General features: G+C 37.3%; 4 non-coding genes across 4 annotated transcripts; all 4 read left to right on the top strand.

The window, feature by feature from the left end:
- Positions 1-7747: 7747 nt before the first annotated feature.
- On the top strand, positions 7748-7821 carry TRNAT-AGU (transfer RNA threonine (anticodon AGU)). Its single transcript has one exon. It is a non-coding gene; the product is annotated as a tRNA-Thr (tRNA).
- A 276-nt stretch (positions 7822-8097) lies between these two features.
- On the top strand, positions 8098-8170 carry TRNAT-CGU (transfer RNA threonine (anticodon CGU)). The gene has a single exon. It is a non-coding gene; the product is annotated as a tRNA-Thr (tRNA).
- Positions 8171-10640: 2470 nt separating this feature from the next.
- On the top strand, positions 10641-10714 carry TRNAT-AGU (transfer RNA threonine (anticodon AGU)). Its single transcript has one exon. It is a non-coding gene; the product is annotated as a tRNA-Thr (tRNA).
- An 8260-nt stretch (positions 10715-18974) lies between these two features.
- TRNAT-AGU (transfer RNA threonine (anticodon AGU)) lies at positions 18975-19048 on the top strand. Its single transcript has one exon. It is a non-coding gene; the product is annotated as a tRNA-Thr (tRNA).
- Positions 19049-19277: the final 229 nt, after the last annotated feature.

Here is a 19277-nt window from a genome sequence, read left to right as displayed (position 1 = left end):
TATTATTGGTCCTTACATGTAAAAATAATTTTCATCACGCAAATGTTTAATACATTTTAAAAAGAAAAGTGTTGTTCTGTGAACATTAGAATGGGTCATCTTAAATTGAAAAACTAAAAAACGTGGTATTGTGAAGATTTTCAAAGTAATGCTTTGAATGAAAAAGGGAAAAAAGAGTGACAAAGAGCAAAATAGAGATAAAAAATCATTCTAGCGTTGAATTCAAGTAATGCATTCTTAAAGAAGGCATAATTAAAACATTTATGAACAGGATAAGCAATATATCAATGAGGTGTTTATCAATAGGATCAGTATCCTCGTCTAAACTATTTGAGTAGTGCGTTTTCGGAACTGAGAAATGATTATGAAAGTGAAAAACTCAGGTTTCTCTTGAACACCATATGGCAAACTGTTCGTTAAAGCGTGTTCAAGAGGGTGCTGTGGCTTAGCTGGTTAAAGCGCCTGTCCAGTAAACAGGAGATCCTGAGTTCAAATCTCAGCAGTGCCTTGCTTTCCTCATTCTTAAATAAAAAATTATTTTCATTAAGTCGTCCTGCGATTCAATTAAATTAAAAAAGTCTGATTTATCTTTCGGTTGAACAGATCATCTTAAACCTAATAACAACTGAAAGTGTTTTCAATATTATATTAACAATACTGTGATTGCAAAATCAAAAAGGTATTTCAATGAGCAAGAGGCAGATGAAATATAACCCTAGATTTGAGCAATATTGATGAATATATGTAAAACACTTATTTATAAACTATTCAAAATATGGGATTGAGTTTAAAATGTGTTCTTTTTTAATACAACATAGCTATTCTTGTTTACAGATTAGGAATCCTTGCATGTTTAACATTAGAATACATATTAAGACACTTTAACACAGGCACAGAAGTTGATCACCAATACTAAATTAATGATCCCTTCTGTATCACTAAAGTAGGTGCTGTGGCTAAGTGGTTAAAGCCCATGTCTCGTAAACAGGAAATCCTGAGTTCAAATCTCAGCAGCACTTTATTATTGGTCCTTACATGTAAAAATAATTTTCATCACGCAAATGTTTAATACATTTTAAAAAGAAAAGTGTTGTTCTGTGAACATTAGAATGGGTCATCTTAAATTGAAAAACTAACAAACGTGGTATTGTGAAGATTTTCAAAGTAATGCTTTGAATGAAAAAGGGAAAAAAGAGTGACAAAGAGCAAAATAGAGATGAAAAATCATTCTAGAGTTGAAATCAAGTAATGCATTCTTAAAGAAGGCATAATTAAAACATTTATGAACAGGATAAGCAATATATCAATGAGGTGTTTATGAATAGGATCAGTATCCTCGTCTAAACTATTTGAGTAGTGCATTTTCTGAACTGAGAAATGATTATGAAAGTGAAAAACTCAGGATTCTCTTGAACACCATATGGCAAACTGTTCCTTAAAGCATTTTCAAGAGGGTGCTGTGGTTTAGCTGGTTAAAGCGCCTGTCTAGTAAACAGGAGATCCTGAGTTCAAATCTCAGCAGTGCCGTGCTTTCCTTATTCTTAAATAAAAAACTATTTTCATTAAGTCGTCCTGCGATTCAATTCAATTAGAAAAGTCTGATTTATCTTTCGGTTGAACAGATCATCTTAAACCTAATAAAAACTGAAAGTGTTTTCAATATTATAGTAACAATACTGTGATTGCAAAAATCAGAAAGGTATTTCAATGAGCAAGAGGCAGATGAAATATAACCCTAGATTTGAGCAATATTGATGAATATATGTAAAACACTTATTTATGAACTATTCAAAATATGGGATTGAGTTTAAAATGTGTTCTTTTGTAATACAACATAGCTATTCTTATTTACAGATTAGGAATCCTTGCTTGTTTAACATTAGAACACATATTAAGACACTTTAACACAGGCACAGAATTTGATCACCAATACTAAATTAATGATCCCTTCTGTATCACTAAAATAGCTGCTGTGGCTAAGTGGTTAAAGCGCCTGTCTCATAAACAGGAAATCCTGAGTTCAAATCTCAGCAGCACCTTATTATTGGTCCTTACATGTAAAAATAATTTTCAGCACACAAATGAATAATACATTTTAAAAAGAAAAGTGTTGTTCTGTGAACATTAGAATGGGTCATCTTAAATTGAAAAACAAAAAAACGTGGTATTGTGAAGATTTTCAAAGTAATGCTTTGAATGAAAAAGGGAAAAAAGAGTGACAAAGAGCAAAATAGAGATAAAAAATCATTCTAGAGTTGAATTCAAGTAATGCATTCTTAAAGAAGGCATGATTAAAACATTTATGAACAGGATAAGCAATATATCAATGAGGTGTTTATGAATAGGATCAGTATCCTCGTCTAAAGTAGTTGAGTAGAGCGTTTTCTGAACTTAGAAATGATTATGAAAGTGAAAAACTCAGGATTCTCTTGAACACCATTCGGCAAACTGTTCCTTAAAGCATTTTCAAGAGGGTGCTGTGGCTTAGCTGTTTAAAGCGCCTGTCTAGTAAACAGGAGATCCTGAGCTCAAATCTCTGCAGTGCCTTTCTTTCCTCATTCTTTTTTTTTTTTTTTTTTTTTTTTAAAAAACCTTTATTTGTGCATCGTAAAAGTACAAATACGGGCCTACAACCATCCGGCCGGCCACAATACGGTTAAGCACTGAGTCAAACATTACATCCCTTGTGCATCAATGGTCAAGCGTGCAACGATTCAGGAGGTATACACTGGAGAAATCCTTGACACCAGGGGAAGGAGAAGTGAAGGTTAATTTTAAGGTTTTTAAAATGATTTTTGCGAGAAAAAAGTCAGTAGAGGATAGAACCAAGGAGATTCGAGTCCGCGAGATGGCTTCACCACACGGGAAAGCAGCAGCATCATTAAAACGACCATAGAAAATCTCAGACAGTGAGGCGGTGCAGTTAGATAACAGGATAGTCACATGAGTAAATACGCACCCCTCCAAAGCCGCCCCCACTCAATCCACCCCACACCCGGACCCCGAATCGAAACAAGTATAGCGCAGAAACATAGAAGGAAAGGCCCATAGAACTAAAAAAAAAAACAGTGAATTACCCCCCCACCCTACACCAATGCGGAGGCTACGGCCTGCCCCCCCCCCCAGCATAGTGCCTGTCGCCCCATGAACCCGAAATATAGACAAGAGAGAAAGTAGGAATGGAATAAAGAAAATAAGAAAACAAAGAAGAAAGAGAGCGGGGAGGAGCCCTCGTAACCTCGGAGCGCCCGGAACCACCGGCCAGCCACGCCTCCACACACTGAAAACCCACTACACCCAAAAGCGGTCGTGTGAAGATAACGTGTCACAGCAATTTAAATGAAGGCAGACAATTTGCGACGAGTGCGCACAACATATGCAAACAGTTCCAGTCCGAGTCCAGTCCATCAGTGAAACCCTGGTGATAGAACTCAACCTAGCCCTGGCCCGATCGCGGGCTTAAGATTAGACCAGCCCCCACATGAAGGTCCCGCATCACGTGCAGACAAAGACAATATGGCCGCTGGGGAGAAGATGGAGAAGTAGAGTCACAAAATGGCCGCCGATCATTTATTGAGGTCCCCTTGTGCACCATACAAAACCCAGACCTGGCCTGTAAAGTACAGGAGTTCCACATAAAAGAAGCCGTAGTCCACCGTGAACGATTCCTCGAGGACGTCAGGTGTCGCTCAGCTGGATACTCTTGCGGGCGCGGTGGGGCAGGCAACAACAAAGCAGGCAGCGATGAACGGGGAAACAAAGTGTCCGCAATTGAACAGGAGAGCGAGTGATCCTGGGTGCCGGGAAAGCCAGTTGCAGACACCAGTGTAGCACGGTTATACACAGTCGTTGCGTCCCCGCAAGAGGACGGAAGCACCGGCAGACCCATGTCCTGTTGATAACAAACGGGGCGCTCACGACCAGCAGCCGACAGTATGGAGTCGAACCGCTCACTCAGCGTTTGCAAGCCAGCACACAATTGCAGACGAAAGTCCCGCAGGGCAGCCAGAACGGAGCCGCATGTCAGCGGAAGCTGCGCCCCCACATCGGCAGCAATCCGGGACGGCACAGTGGAGCTAGAGTCTGGTAGAGGGAGGGCGAAGCGGGCAGCGGGCGAGACCGGCGCATCACCCCCCAACAGCGAGCAAGCAATCAACGCCATGTTTCACCGCTGAACGGTGCAGTGGCCAGGGGGGGGTCGTTACAAGGAGGCAATTCCCATCAGGTCTGCGCCGCAACAGGTGAAAGCCAACAGTCGCTTCCCCTCCCTCGGGCTCTCTTTGCCGCCGACTAGGCGATAGAAGAAGGGGGTCTGCAGCCTTCCACAGCGCGGTCCACAGAGCGGGCCAGGAGACCCGCCACTCCGGGGCTTACCCTATAGCTCCAGCCCGTCAGGTGCAGGGTGCAGGAGGTGTCCGGGCGTCTCTCCCCCGGCTCATCCGGCGACAGTCCGTGGTGTGAGGCGGGATCGGGACCGCGGGGTTCAGGTTTGCGCCAGCGGGTCCGGTGACTGCGGAGCTTCCAGGGGGCCGGCCGAGGCCACAATAGAGCAGGGGTCCAGTGCGGAGAACAAAGGCACCAAGAACTCCGGCATCCGGGCGGGCTAAGACTCCGGGAAAGCGGCGGCGCGGTCAGCGCGTCGTCGCACACGGTGCACCTCGAAAATCGGCGAGGATAGGAATCAGGATGATAGTCCGAGGCCAAGGGCCGACGGAGCCGGGCGCTCAAGCGTCTGCTCCGGTCGCCATCTTGGCTCCTCCCCCCGCTTTCCTCATTCTTAAATAAAAAAATTATTTTCATTAAGTCGTCCTGCGATTCAATTAAATTAGAAAAGTCTGATTTATCTTTCGGTTGAACGGATCATCTTAAACCTAATAAAAACTGAAAGTGTTTTCAATATTATAGTAACGATACTGTGATTGCAAAATCAAAAAGGTATTTCAATGAGCAAGAGGCAGATGAAATATGACCCTAGATTTGAGCAATATTGATGAATATATGTAAAACACTTATTTGTAAACTATTCAAAATATGGGATTGAGTTTAAAATGTGATATTTTTTAATACAACATAGCTATTCTTGTTTACAGATTAGGAATCCTTCCTTGTTTAACATTAGAATACATATTAAGACACTTTAACACAGGCACAGAACTTGATCGCCAATACTAAATTAATTATCCCTTCTGTATCACTAAATTAGGTGCTGTGGCTAAGTGGTTAAAGCGCCTGTCTCGTAAACAGGAAATCCTGAGTTCAAAGCTCAACAGCACCTTAATATTGGTCCTTACATGTAAAAATAATTTTCATCACGCAAATGTTTAATACATTATAAAAAGAAAAGTGTTGTTCTGTGAACATTAGAATGGGTCAACTTAAATTGAAAAACAAAAAAATGTGGTATTGTGAAGATTTTCAAAGCAATGCTTTGAATGAAAAAGGGAAAAAAGAGTGACAGAGAGCAAAATAAAGATAAAAAATCATTCTAGAGTTGAATTCAAGTAATGCATTCTTAAAGAAGGCATAATTAAAACATTTATGAACAGGATAAGCAATATATCAATGAGGTGTTTATGAATAGGATCAGTATCCTCGTCTAAAGTAGTTGAGTAGAGCATTTTCTGAACTTAGAAATGATGAGGAAAGTGAAAAACTCAGGATTCTCTTGAACACCATATGGCAAACTGTTCCTTAAAGTATTTTCAAGAGGGTGCTGTGGCTTAGCTGGTTAAAGCACCTGTCTAGTAAACAAGAGATACTGAGTTCAAATCTCAGCAGTGCCTTGCTTTCCTCATTCTTCAATAAACAATTATTTTCATTAAGTCGTCCTTTGATTCAATTAAATTAGAAAAGTCTGATTTATCTTTCGGTTGAACAGATCATCTTAAACCAAATAAAAACTGAAAGTGTTTTCAATATTATAGTAACAATACTGTGATTGCAAAATCAAAAAGGTATTTCAATGAGCAAGAGGCAGATGAAATATAACCCTAGATTTGAGCAATATTGATGAATATATGTAAAACAATTATTTATAAACTATTCAAAATATGGGATTGAGTTTAAAATGTGTTCTTTTTTAATGCAACATAGCGCTTCTTGTTTACAGATTAGGAATCCTTGCTTGTTTAACATTGGAATACATATTAAGACACTTTAACGCAGGCATAGAATTTGATCACCAATACTAAATTAATGATCCCTTCTGTATCACTAAAGTAGGTGCTGGGGCTAAGAGGTTAAAGCACCTGTCTCGTAAACAGGAAATCCTGAGTTCAAATGTCAGCAGCACCTTATTATTGGTCCTCACATGTAAAAATAATTTTCATCACGCAAATGTTTAATACATTTTAAAAAGAAAAGTGTTGTTCTGTGAACATTAGAATGGGTCATCTTAAATTGAAAAACAAAAAAAGTGGTATTGTGAAGATTTTCAAAGTAATGCTTTGAATGAAAAAGGGAAAAAAGAGTGACAAAGAGCAAAATAGAGATGAAAAATCATTCTAGAGTTGAAATCAAGTAATGCATTCTTAAAGAAGGCATAATTAAAACATTTATGAACAGGATAAGCAATATATCAATGAGGTGTTTATGAATAGGATCAGTATCCTCGTCTAAACTATTTGAGTAGTGCATTTTCTGAACTGAGAAATGATTATGAAAGTGAAAAACTCAGGATTCTCTTGAACACCATATGGCAAACTGTTCCTTAAAGCATTTTCACGAGGGTGCTGTGGCTTAGCTGGTTAAAGCGCTTGTCTAGTAAACAGGAGATCCTGAGTTCAAATCTCAGCAGTGCCTTGCTTTCCTTATTCTTAAATAAAAAACTATTTTCATTAAGTCGTCCTGCGATTCAATTCAATTAGAAAAGTCTGATTTATCTTTCGGTTGAACAGATCATCTTAAACCTAATAAAAACTGAAAGTGTTTTCAATATTATAGTAACAATACTGTGATTGCAAAAATCAGAAAGGTATTTCAATGAGCAAGAGGCAGATGAAATATAACCCTAGATTTGAGCAATATTGATGAATATATGTAAAACACTTATTTATGAACTATTCAAAATATGGGATTGAGTTTAAAATGTGTTCTTTTGTAATACAACATAGCTATTCTTGTTTACAGATTAGGAATCCTTGCTTGTTTAACATTAGAATACATATTAAGACACTTTAACACAGGCACAGAATTTGATCACCAATACTAAATTAATGATCCCTTCTGTATCACTAAAATAGCTGCTGTGGCTAAGTGGTTAAAGCGCCTGTCTCATAAACAGGAAATCCTGAGTACAAATCTCAGCAACACCTTATTATTGGTCCTTACATGTAAAAATAATTTTCAGCACACAAATGTTTAATACATTTTAAAAAGAAAAGTGTTGTTCTGTGAACATTAGAATGGGTCATCTTAAATTGAAAAACAAAAAAACGTGGTATTGTGAAGATTTTCAAAGTAATGCTTTGAATGAAAAAGGGAAAAAAGAGTGACAAAGAGCAAAATAGAGATAAAAAATCATTCTAGAGTTGAATTCAAGTAATGCATTCTTAAAGAAGGCATAATTAAAACATTTATGAACAGGATAAGCAATATATCAATGAGGTGTTTATGAATAGGATCAGTATCCTCGTCTAAACTATTTGCGTAGTGCGTTTTCTGAACTGAGAAATGATTATGAAAGTGAAAAACTCAGGATTCTCTTGAACACCATATGGCAAACTGTTCCTTAAAGCATTTTCAAGAGGGTGCTGTGGCTTAGCTGGTTAAAGTGCCTGTCTAGTAAACAGGAGATCCTGAGTTCAAATCTCAGCAGTGCCTTGCTATCCTCATTCTTAAATAAAAAATTATTTTCATTAAGTCGTCCTGCGATTCAATTAAATTAAAAAAGTCTGATTTATCTTTCGGTTGAACAGATCATCTTAAACCTAATAAAAACTGAAAGTGTTTTCAATATTATAGTAACAATACTGTGATTGCAAAATCAAAAAGGTATTTCAATGAGCAAGAGGCTGATGAAATATGACCCTAGATTTGAGCAATACAGAAGTTGATCACCAATACTAAATTAATGATCCCTTCTGTATCACTAAAGTAGGTGCTGTGGCTAAGTGGTTAAAGCGCCTCTCTCGTAAACAGGAAATCCTGAGTTCAAATCTCAGCAGCACCTTATTATTGGTCCTTACATGTAAAAATAATTTTCATCACGCAAATGTTTAATACATTTTAAAAAGAAAAGTGTTGTTCTGTGAACATTAGAATGGGTCATCTTAAATTGAAAAACTAAAAACGTGGTATTGTGAAGAATTTCAAAGTAATGCTTTGAATGAAAAAGGGAAAAAAGACTGACAAAGAGCAAAATAGAGATAAAAAATCCTTCTAGAGTTGAATTCAAGTAATGCATTCTTAAAGAAGGCATAATTAAAACATTTATGAACAGGATAAGCAATATATCAATGAGGTGTTTATCAATAGGATCAGTATCCTCGTCTAAACTATTTGAGTAGTGCGTTTTCGGAACTGAGAAATGATTATGAAAGTGAAAAACTCAGGTTTCTCTTGAACACCATATGGCAAACTGTTCGTTAAAGCATGTCCAAGAGGGTGCTGTGGCTTAGCTGGTTAAAGCGCCTGTCCAGTAAACAGGAGATCCTGAGTTCAAATCTCAGCAGTGCCTTGCTTTCCTCATTCTTAAATAAAAAATTATTTTCATTAAGTCGTCCTGCGATTCAATTAAATTAGAAAAGTCTGATTTATCTTTCGGTTGAACAGATCATCTTAAACCTAATAAAAACTGAAAGTGTTTTCAATATTATAGTAACGATACTGTGATTGCAAAATCAAAAAGGTATTTCAATGAGCAAGAGGCAGATGAAATATGACCCTAGATTTGAGCAATATTGATGAATATATGTAAAACACTTATTTGTAAACTATTCAAAATATGGGATTGAGTTTAAAATGTGTTATTTTTTAATACAACATAGCTATTCTTGTTTACAGATTAGGAATCCTTCCTTGTTTAACATTAGAATACATGTTAAGACACTTTAACACAGGCACAGAATTTGATCACCAATACTAAATTAATGATCCCTTCTGTATCACTAAAGAAGGTGCTGTGGCTAAGTGGTTAAAGCGCCTGTCTCGTAAACAGGAAATCCTGAGTTCAAAGCTCAACAGCACCTTAATATTGGTCCTTACATGTAAAAATAATTTTCATCACGCAAATGTTTAATACATTATAAAAAGAAAAGTGTTGTTCTGTGAACATTAGAATGGGTCAACTTAAATTGAAAAACAAAAAAATGTGGTATTGTGAAGATTTTCAAAGCAATGCTTTGAATGAAAAAGGGAAAAAAGAGTGACAGAGAGCAAAATAGAGATAAAAAATCATTCTAGAGTTGAATTCAAGTAATGCATTCTTAAAGAAGGCATAATTAAAACATTTATGAACAGGATAAGCAATATATCAATGAGGTGTTTATGAATAGGATCAGTATCCTCGTCTAAAGTAGTTGAGTAGAGCGTTTTCTGAACTTAGAAATGATGAGGAAAGTGAAAAACTCAGGATTCTCTTGAACACCATATGGCAAACTGTTCCTTAAAGTATTTTCAAGAGGGTGTTGTGGCTTAGCTGGTTAAAGCACCTGTCTAGTAAACAAGAGATACTGAGTTCAAATCTCAGCAGTGCCTTGCTTTCTTCATTCTTCAATAAACAATTATTTTCATTAAGTCGTCCTTTGATTCAATTAAATTAGAAAAGTCTGATTTATCTTTTGGTTGAACAGATCATCTTCAACCAAATAAAAACTGAAAGTGTTTTCAATATTATAGTAACAATACTGTGATTGCAAAATCAAAAAGGTATTTCAATGAGCAAGAGGCAGATGAAATATAACCCTAGATTTGAGCAATATTGATGAATATATGTAAAACAATTATTTATAAACTATTCAAAATATGGGATTGAGTTTAAAATGTGTTCTTTTTTAATGCAACATAGCGCTTCTTGTTTACAGATTAGGAATCCTTGCTTGTTTAACATTGGAATACATATTAAGACACTTTAACGCAGGCATAGAATTTGATCACCAATACTAAATTAATGATCCCTTCTGTATCACTAAAGTAGGTGCTGGGGCTAAGAGGTTAAAGCACCTGTCTCGTAAACAGGAAATCCTGAGTTCAAATGTCAGCAGCACCTTATTATTGGTCCTCACATGTAAAAATAATTTTCATCACGCAAATGTTTAATACATTTTAAAAAGAAAAGTGTTGTTCTGTGAACATTAGAATGGGTCATCTTAAATTGAAAAACAAAAAAAGTGGTATTGTGAAGATTTTCAAAGTAATGCTTTGAATGAAAAAGGGAAAAAAGAGTGACAAAGAGCAAAATAGAGATAAAAAATCATTCTAGAGTTGAATTCAAGTAATTCATTCTTAAAGAAGGCATGATTAAAACATTTATGAACAAGATAAGCAATATATCAATGAGGTGTTTATGAATAGGATCAGTATCCTCGTCTAAAGAAGTTGAGTAGAGCGTTTTCTGAACTGAGAAATGATTATGAAAGTTAAAAACTCAGGATTCTCTTGAACACCATATGGCAAACTGTTCCTTAAAGCATTTTCAAGAGGGTGCTGTGGCTTAGCTGGTTTAAGCACCTGTCTAGTAAACAGGAGGTCCTGAGTTCAAATCTCAGCAGTGCCTTGCTTTCCTCATTCTTAAATAAAAAAATATTTTCATTAAGTCGTCCTGCGATTCAATTCAATTAGAAAAGTATGATTTATCTTTCGGTTGAACAGATCATCTTAAACCTAATACAAACTGAAAGTGTTTTCAATATTATAGTAACAATACTGTGATTGCAAAAATCAAAAAGGTATTTCAATGAGCAAGAGGCAGATGAAATATGACCCTAGATTTGAGCAATATTGATGAATATATGTAAAAAACTTATTTATAAACTATTCAAAATATGGTATTGAGTTTAAAATGTGTTCTTTTTTAATACAACACAGCTATTCTTGTTTACAGATTAGGAATCCTTGCTTGTTTAACATTAGAATACATATTAAGACACTTTAACACAGGCACAGAAGTTGATCACCAATACTAAATTAATGATCCCTTCTGTATCACTAAAGTAGGTGCTGTGGCTAAGTGGTTAAAGCGCCTCACTCGTAAACAGGAAATCCTGAGTTCAAATCTCAGCAGCACCTTATTATTGGTCCTTACATGTAAAAATAATTTTCATCACGCAAATGTTTAATACATTTTAAAAAGAAAAGTGTTGTTCTGTGAACATTAGAATGGGTCATCTTAAATTGAAAAACTAAAAAACGTGGTATTGTGAAGATTTTCAAAGTAATGCTTTGAATGAAAAAGGGAAAAAAGAGTGACAAAGAGCAAAATAGAGATAAAAAATCATTCTAGCGTTGAATTCAAGTAATGCATTCTTAAAGAAGGCATAATTAAAACATTTATGAACAGGATAAGCAATATATCAATGAGGTGTTTATCAATAGGATCAGTATCCTCGTCTAAACTATTTGAGTAGTGCGTTTTCGGAACTGAGAAATGATTATGAAAGTGAAAAACTCAGGTTTCTCTTGAACACCATATGGCAAACTGTTCGTGAAAGCGTGTTCAAGAGGGTGCTGTGGCTTAGCTGGTTAAAGCGCCTGTCCAGTAAACAGGAGATCCTGAGTTCAAATCTCAGCAGTGCCTTGCTTTCCTCATTCTTAAATAAAAAATTATTTTCATTAAGTCGTCCTGCGATTCAATTAAATTAAAAAAGTCTGATTTATCTTTCGGTTGAACAGATCATCTTAAACCTAATAACAACTGAAAGTGTTTTCAATATTATATTAACAATACTGTGATTGCAAAATCAAAAAGGTATTTCAATGAGCAAGAGGCAGATGAAATATAACCCTAGATTTGAGCAATATTGATGAATATATGTAAAACACTTATTTATAAACTATTCAAAATATGGGATTGAGTTTAAAATGTGTTCTTTTTTAATACAACATAGCTATTCTTGTTTACAGATTAGGAATCCTTGCATGTTTAACATTAGAATACATATTAAGACACTTTAACACAGGCACAGAAGTTGATCACCAATACTAAATTAATGATCCCTTCTGTATCACTAAAGTAGGTGCTGTGGCTAAGTGGTTAAAGCCCATGTCTCGTAAACAGGAAATCCTGAGTTCAAATCTCAGCAGCACTTTATTATTGGTCCTTACATGTAAAAATAATTTTCATCACGCAAATGTTTAATACATTTTAAAAAGAAAAGTGTTGTTCTGTGAACATTAGAATGGGTCATCTTAAATTGAAAAACTAACAAACGTGGTATTGTGAAGATTTTCAAAGTAATGCTTTGAATGAAAAAGGGAAAAAAGAGTGACAAAGAGCAAAATAGAGATGAAAAATCATTCTAGAGTTGAAATCAAGTAATGCATTCTTAAAGAAGGCATAATTAAAACATTTATGAACAGGATAAGCAATATATCAATGAGGTGTTTATGAATAGGATCAGTATCCTCGTCTAAACTATTTGAGTAGTGCATTTTCTGAACTGAGAAATGATTATGAAAGTGAAAAACTCAGGATTCTCTTGAACACCATATGGCAAACTGTTCCTTAAAGCATTTTCAAGAGGGTGCTGTGGTTTAGCTGGTTAAAGCGCCTGTCTAGTAAACAGGAGATCCTGAGTTCAAATCTCAGCAGTGCCGTGCTTTCCTTATTCTTAAATAAAAAACTATTTTCATTAAGTCGTCCTGCGATTCAATTCAATTAGAAAAGTCTGATTTATCTTTCGGTTGAACAGATCATCTTAAACCTAATAAAAACTGAAAGTGTTTTCAATATTATAGTAACAATACTGTGATTGCAAAAATCAGAAAGGTATTTCAATGAGCAAGAGGCAGATGAAATATAACCCTAGATTTGAGCAATATTGATGAATATATGTAAAACACTTATTTATGAACTATTCAAAATATGGGATTGAGTTTAAAATGTGTTCTTTTGTAATACAACATAGCTATTCTTATTTACAGATTAGGAATCCTTGCTTGTTTAACATTAGAACACATATTAAGACACTTTAACACAGGCACAGAATTTGATCACCAATACTAAATTAATGATCCCTTCTGTATCACTAAAATAGCTGCTGTGGCTAAGTGGTTAAAGCGCCTGTCTCATAAACAGGAAATCCTGAGTTCAAATCTCAGCAGCACCTTATTATTGGTCCTTACATGTAAAAATAATTTTCAGCACACAAATGAATAATACATTTTAAAAAGAAAAGTGTTGTTCTGTGAACATTAGAATGGGTCATCTTAAATTGAAAAACAAAAAAACGTGGTATTGTGAAGATTTTCAAAGTAATGCTTTGAATGAAAAAGGGAAAAAAGAGTGACAAAGAGCAAAATAGAGATAAAAAATCATTCTAGAGTTGAATTCAAGTAATGCATTCTTAAAGAAGGCATGATTAAAACATTTATGAACAGGATAAGCAATATATCAATGAGGTGTTTATGAATAGGATCAGTATCCTCGTCTAAAGTAGTTGAGTAGAGCGTTTTCTGAACTTAGAAATGATTATGAAAGTGAAAAACTCAGGATTCTCTTGAACACCATTCGGCAAACTGTTCCTTAAAGCATTTTCAAGAGGGTGCTGTGGCTTAGCTGTTTAAAGCGCCTGTCTAGTAAACAGGAGATCCTGAGCTCAAATCTCTGCAGTGCCTTTCTTTCCTCATTCTTTTTTTTTTTTTTTTTTTTTTTTTAAAAAACCTTTATTTGTGCATCGTAAAAGTACAAATACGGGCCTACAACCATCCGGCCGGCCACAATACGGTTAAGCACTGAGTCAAACATTACATCCCTTGTGCATCAATGGTCAAGCGTGCAACGATTCAGGAGGTATACACTGGAGAAATCCTTGACACCAGGGGAAGGAGAAGTGAAGGTTAATTTTAAGGTTTTTAAAATGATTTTTGCGAGAAAAAAGTCAGTAGAGGATAGAACCAAGGAGATTCGAGTCCGCGAGATGGCTTCACCACACGGGAAAGCAGCAGCATCATTAAAACGACCATAGAAAATCTCAGACAGTGAGGCGGTGCAGTTAGATAACAGGATAGTCACATGAGTAAATACGCACCCCTCCAAAGCCGCCCCCACTCAATCCACCCCACACCCGGACCCCGAATCGAAACAAGTATAGCGCAGAAACATAGAAGGAAAGGCCCATAGAACTAAAAAAAAAAACAGTGAATTACCCCCCCACCCTACACCAATGCGGAGGCTACGGCCTGCCCCCCCCCCCAGCATAGTGCCTGTCGCCCCATGAACCCGAAATATAGACAAGAGAGAAAGTAGGAATGGAATAAAGAAAATAAGAAAACAAAGAAGAAAGAGAGCGGGGAGGAGCCCTCGTAACCTCGGAGCGCCCGGAACCACCGGCCAGCCACGCCTCCACACACTGAAAACCCACTACACCCAAAAGCGGTCGTGTGAAGATAACGTGTCACAGCAATTTAAATGAAGGCAGACAATTTGCGACGAGTGCGCACAACATATGCAAACAGTTCCAGTCCGAGTCCAGTCCATCAGTGAAACCCTGGTGATAGAACTCAACCTAGCCCTGGCCCGATCGCGGGCTTAAGATTAGACCAGCCCCCACATGAAGGTCCCGCATCACGTGCAGACAAAGACAATATGGCCGCTGGGGAGAAGATGGAGAAGTAGAGTCACAAAATGGCCGCCGATCATTTATTGAGGTCCCCTTGTGCACCATACAAAACCCAGACCTGGCCTGTAAAGTACAGGAGTTCCACATAAAAGAAGCCGTAGTCCACCGTGAACGATTCCTCGAGGACGTCAGGTGTCGCTCAGCTGGATACTCTTGCGGGCGCGGTGGGGCAGGCAACAACAAAGCAGGCAGCGATGAACGGGGAAACAAAGTGTCCGCAATTGAACAGGAGAGCGAGTGATCCTGGGTGCCGGGAAAGCCAGTTGCAGACACCAGTGTAGCACGGTTATACACAGTCGTTGCGTCCCCGCAAGAGGACGGAAGCACCGGCAGACCCATGTCCTGTTGATAACAAACGGGGCGCTCACGACCAGCAGCCGACAGTATGGAGTCGAACCGCTCACTCAGCGTTTGCAAGCCAGCACACAATTGCAGACGAAAGTCCCGCAGGGCAGCCAGAACGGAGCCGCATGTCAGCGGAAGCTGCGCCCCCACATCGGCAGCAATCCGGGACGGCACAGTGGAGCTAGAGTCTGGTAGAGGGAGGGCGAAGCGGGCAGCGGGCGAGACCGGCGCATCACCCCCCAACAGCGAGCAAGCAATCAACGCCATGTTTCACCGCTGAACGGTGCAGTGGCCAGGGGGGGGTCGTTACAAGGAGGCAATTCCCATCAGGTCTGCGCCGCAACAGGTGAAAGCCAACAGTCGCTTCCCCTCCCTCGGGCTCTCTTTGCCGCCGACTAGGCGATAGAAGAAGGGGGTCTGCAGCCTTCCACAGCGCGGTCCACAGAGCGGGCCAGGAGACCCGCCACTCCGGGGCTTACCCTATAGCTCCAGCCCGTCAGGTGCAGGGTGCAGGAGGTGTCCGGGCGTCTCTCCCCCGGCTCATCCGGCGACAGTCCGTGGTGTGAGGCGGGATCGGGACCGCGGGGTTCAGGTTTGCGCCAGCGGGTCCGGTGACTGCGGAGCTTCCAGGGGGCCGGCCGAGGCCACAATAGAGCAGGGGTCCAGTGCGGAGAACAAAGGCACCAAGAACTCCGGCATCCGGGCGGGCTAAGACTCCGGGAAAGCGGCGGCGCGGTCAGCGCGTCGTCGCACACGGTGCACCTCGAAAATCGGCGAGGATAGGAATCAGGATGATAGTCCGAGGCCAAGGGCCGACGGAGCCGGGCGCTCAAGCGTCTGCTCCGGTCGCCATCTTGGCTCCTCCCCCCGCTTTCCTCATTCTTAAATAAAAAAATTATTTTCATTAAGTCGTCCTGCGATTCAATTAAATTAGAAAAGTCTGATTTATCTTTCGGTTGAACGGATCATCTTAAACCTAATAAAAACTGAAAGTGTTTTCAATATTATAGTAACGATACTGTGATTGCAAAATCAAAAAGGTATTTCAATGAGCAAGAGGCAGATGAAATATGACCCTAGATTTGAGCAATATTGATGAATATATGTAAAACACTTATTTGTAAACTATTCAAAATATGGGATTGAGTTTAAAATGTGATATTTTTTAATACAACATAGCTATTCTTGTTTACAGATTAGGAATCCTTCCTTGTTTAACATTAGAATACATATTAAGACACTTTAACACAGGCACAGAACTTGATCGCCAATACTAAATTAATTATCCCTTCTGTATCACTAAATTAGGTGCTGTGGCTAAGTGGTTAAAGCGCCTGTCTCGTAAACAGGAAATCCTGAGTTCAAAGCTCAACAGCACCTTAATATTGGTCCTTACATGTAAAAATAATTTTCATCACGCAAATGTTTAATACATTATAAAAAGAAAAGTGTTGTTCTGTGAACATTAGAATGGGTCAACTTAAATTGAAAAACAAAAAAATGTGGTATTGTGAAGATTTTCAAAGCAATGCTTTGAATGAAAAAGGGAAAAAAGAGTGACAGAGAGCAAAATAAAGATAAAAAATCATTCTAGAGTTGAATTCAAGTAATGCATTCTTAAAGAAGGCATAATTAAAACATTTATGAACAGGATAAGCAATATATCAATGAGGTGTTTATGAATAGGATCAGTATCCTCGTCTAAAGTAGTTGAGTAGAGCATTTTCTGAACTTAGAAATGATGAGGAAAGTGAAAAACTCAGGATTCTCTTGAACACCATATGGCAAACTGTTCCTTAAAGTATTTTCAAGAGGGTGCTGTGGCTTAGCTGGTTAAAGCACCTGTCTAGTAAACAAGAGATACTGAGTTCAAATCTCAGCAGTGCCTTGCTTTCCTCATTCTTCAATAAACAATTATTTTCATTAAGTCGTCCTTTGATTCAATTAAATTAGAAAAGTCTGATTTATCTTTCGGTTGAACAGATCATCTTAAACCAAATAAAAACTGAAAGTGTTTTCAATATTATAGTAACAATACTGTGATTGCAAAATCAAAAAGGTATTTCAATGAGCAAGAGGCAGATGAAATATAACCCTAGATTTGAGCAATATTGATGAATATATGTAAAACAATTATTTATAAACTATTCAAAATATGGGATTGAGTTTAAAATGTGTTCTTTTTTAATGCAACATAGCGCTTCTTGTTTACAGATTAGGAATCCTTGCTTGTTTAACATTGGAATACATATTAAGACACTTTAACGCAGGCATAGAATTTGATCACCAATACTAAATTAATGATCCCTTCTGTATCACTAAAGTAGGTGCTGGGGCTAAGAGGTTAAAGCACCTGTCTCGTAAACAGGAAATCCTGAGTTCAAATGTCAGCAGCACCTTATTATTGGTCCTCACATGTAAAAATAATTTTCATCACGCAAATGTTTAATACATTTTAAAAAGAAAAGTGTTGTTCTGTGAACATTAGAATGGGTCATCTTAAATTGAAAAACAAAAAAAGTGGTATTGTGAAGATTTTCAAAGTAATGCTTTGAATGAAAAAGGGAAAAAAGAGTGACAAAGAGCAAAATAGAGATGAAAAATCATTCTAGAGTTGAAATCAAGTAATGCATTCTTAAAGAAGGCATAATTAAAACATTTATGAACAGGATAAGCAATATATCAATGAGGTGTTTATGAATAGGATCAGTATCCTCGTCTAAACTATTTGAGTAGTGCATTTTCTGAACTGAGAAATGATTATGAAAGTGAAAAACTCAGGATTCTCTTGAACACCATATGGCAAACTGTTCCTTAAAGCATTTTCACGAGGGTGCTGTGGCTTAGCTGGTTAAAGCGCTTGTCTAGTAAACAGGAGATCCTGAGTTCAAATCTCAGCAGTGCCTTGCTTTCCTTATTCTTAAATAAAAAACTATTTTCATTAAGTCGTCCTGCGATTCAATTCAATTAGAAAAGTCTGATTTATCTTTCGGTTGAACAGATCATCTTAAACCTAATAAAAACTGAAAGTGTTTTCAATATTATAGTAACAATACTGTGATTGCAAAAATCAGAAAGGTATTTCAATGAGCAAGAGGCAGATGAAATATAACCCTAGATTTGAGCAATATTGATGAATATATGTAAAACACTTATTTATGAACTATTCAAAATATGGGATTGAGTTTAAAATGTGTTCTTTTGTAATACAACATAGCTATTCTTGTTTACAGATTAGGAATCCTTGCTTGTTTAACATTAGAATACATATTAAGACACTTTAACACAGGCACAGAATTTGATCACCAATACTAAATTAATGATCCCTTCTGTATCACTAAAATAGCTGCTGTGGCTAAGTGGTTAAAGCGCCTGTCTCATAAACAGGAAATCCTGAGTACAAATCTCAGCAACACCTTATTATTGGTCCTTACATGTAAAAATAATTTTCAGCACACAAATGTTTAATACATTTTAAAAAGAAAAGTGTTGTTCTGTGAACATTAGAATGGGTCATCTTAAATTGAAAAACAAAAAAACGTGGTATTGTGAAGATTTTCAAAGTAATGCTTTGAATGAAAAAGGGAAAAAAGAGTGACAAAGAGCAAAATAGAGATAAAAAATCATTCTAGAGTTGAATTCAAGTAATGCATTCTTAAAGAAGGCATAATTAAAACATTTATGAACAGGATAAGCAATATATCAATGAGGTGTTTATGAATAGGATCAGTATCCTCGTCTAAACTATTTGCGTAGTGCGTTTTCTGAACTGAGAAATGATTATGAAAGTGAAAAACTCAGGATTCTCTTGAACACCATATGGCAAACTGTTCCTTAAAGCATTTTCAAGAGGGTGCTGTGGCTTAGCTGGTTAAAGTGCCTGTCTAGTAAACAGGAGATCCTGAGTTCAAATCTCAGCAGTGCCTTGCTATCCTCATTCTTAAATAAAAAATTATTTTCATTAAGTCGTCCTGCGATTCAATTAAATTAAAAAAGTCTGATTTATCTTTCGGTTGAACAGATCATCTTAAACCTAATAAAAACTGAAAGTGTTTTCAATATTATAGTAACAATACTGTGATTGCAAAATCAAAAAGGTATTTCAATGAGCAAGAGGCTGATGAAATATGACCCTAGATTTGAGCAATACAGAAG

The sequence above is a fragment of the Triturus cristatus genome, chromosome 8 (assembly GCF_964204655.1).
Source record: "Triturus cristatus chromosome 8, aTriCri1.1, whole genome shotgun sequence".
Classification (NCBI taxonomy): domain Eukaryota; kingdom Metazoa; phylum Chordata; class Amphibia; order Caudata; family Salamandridae; genus Triturus; species Triturus cristatus.
Note: the sequence above shows the minus strand (reverse complement) of the source record. Positions and strands in the feature narration are given on the sequence as shown.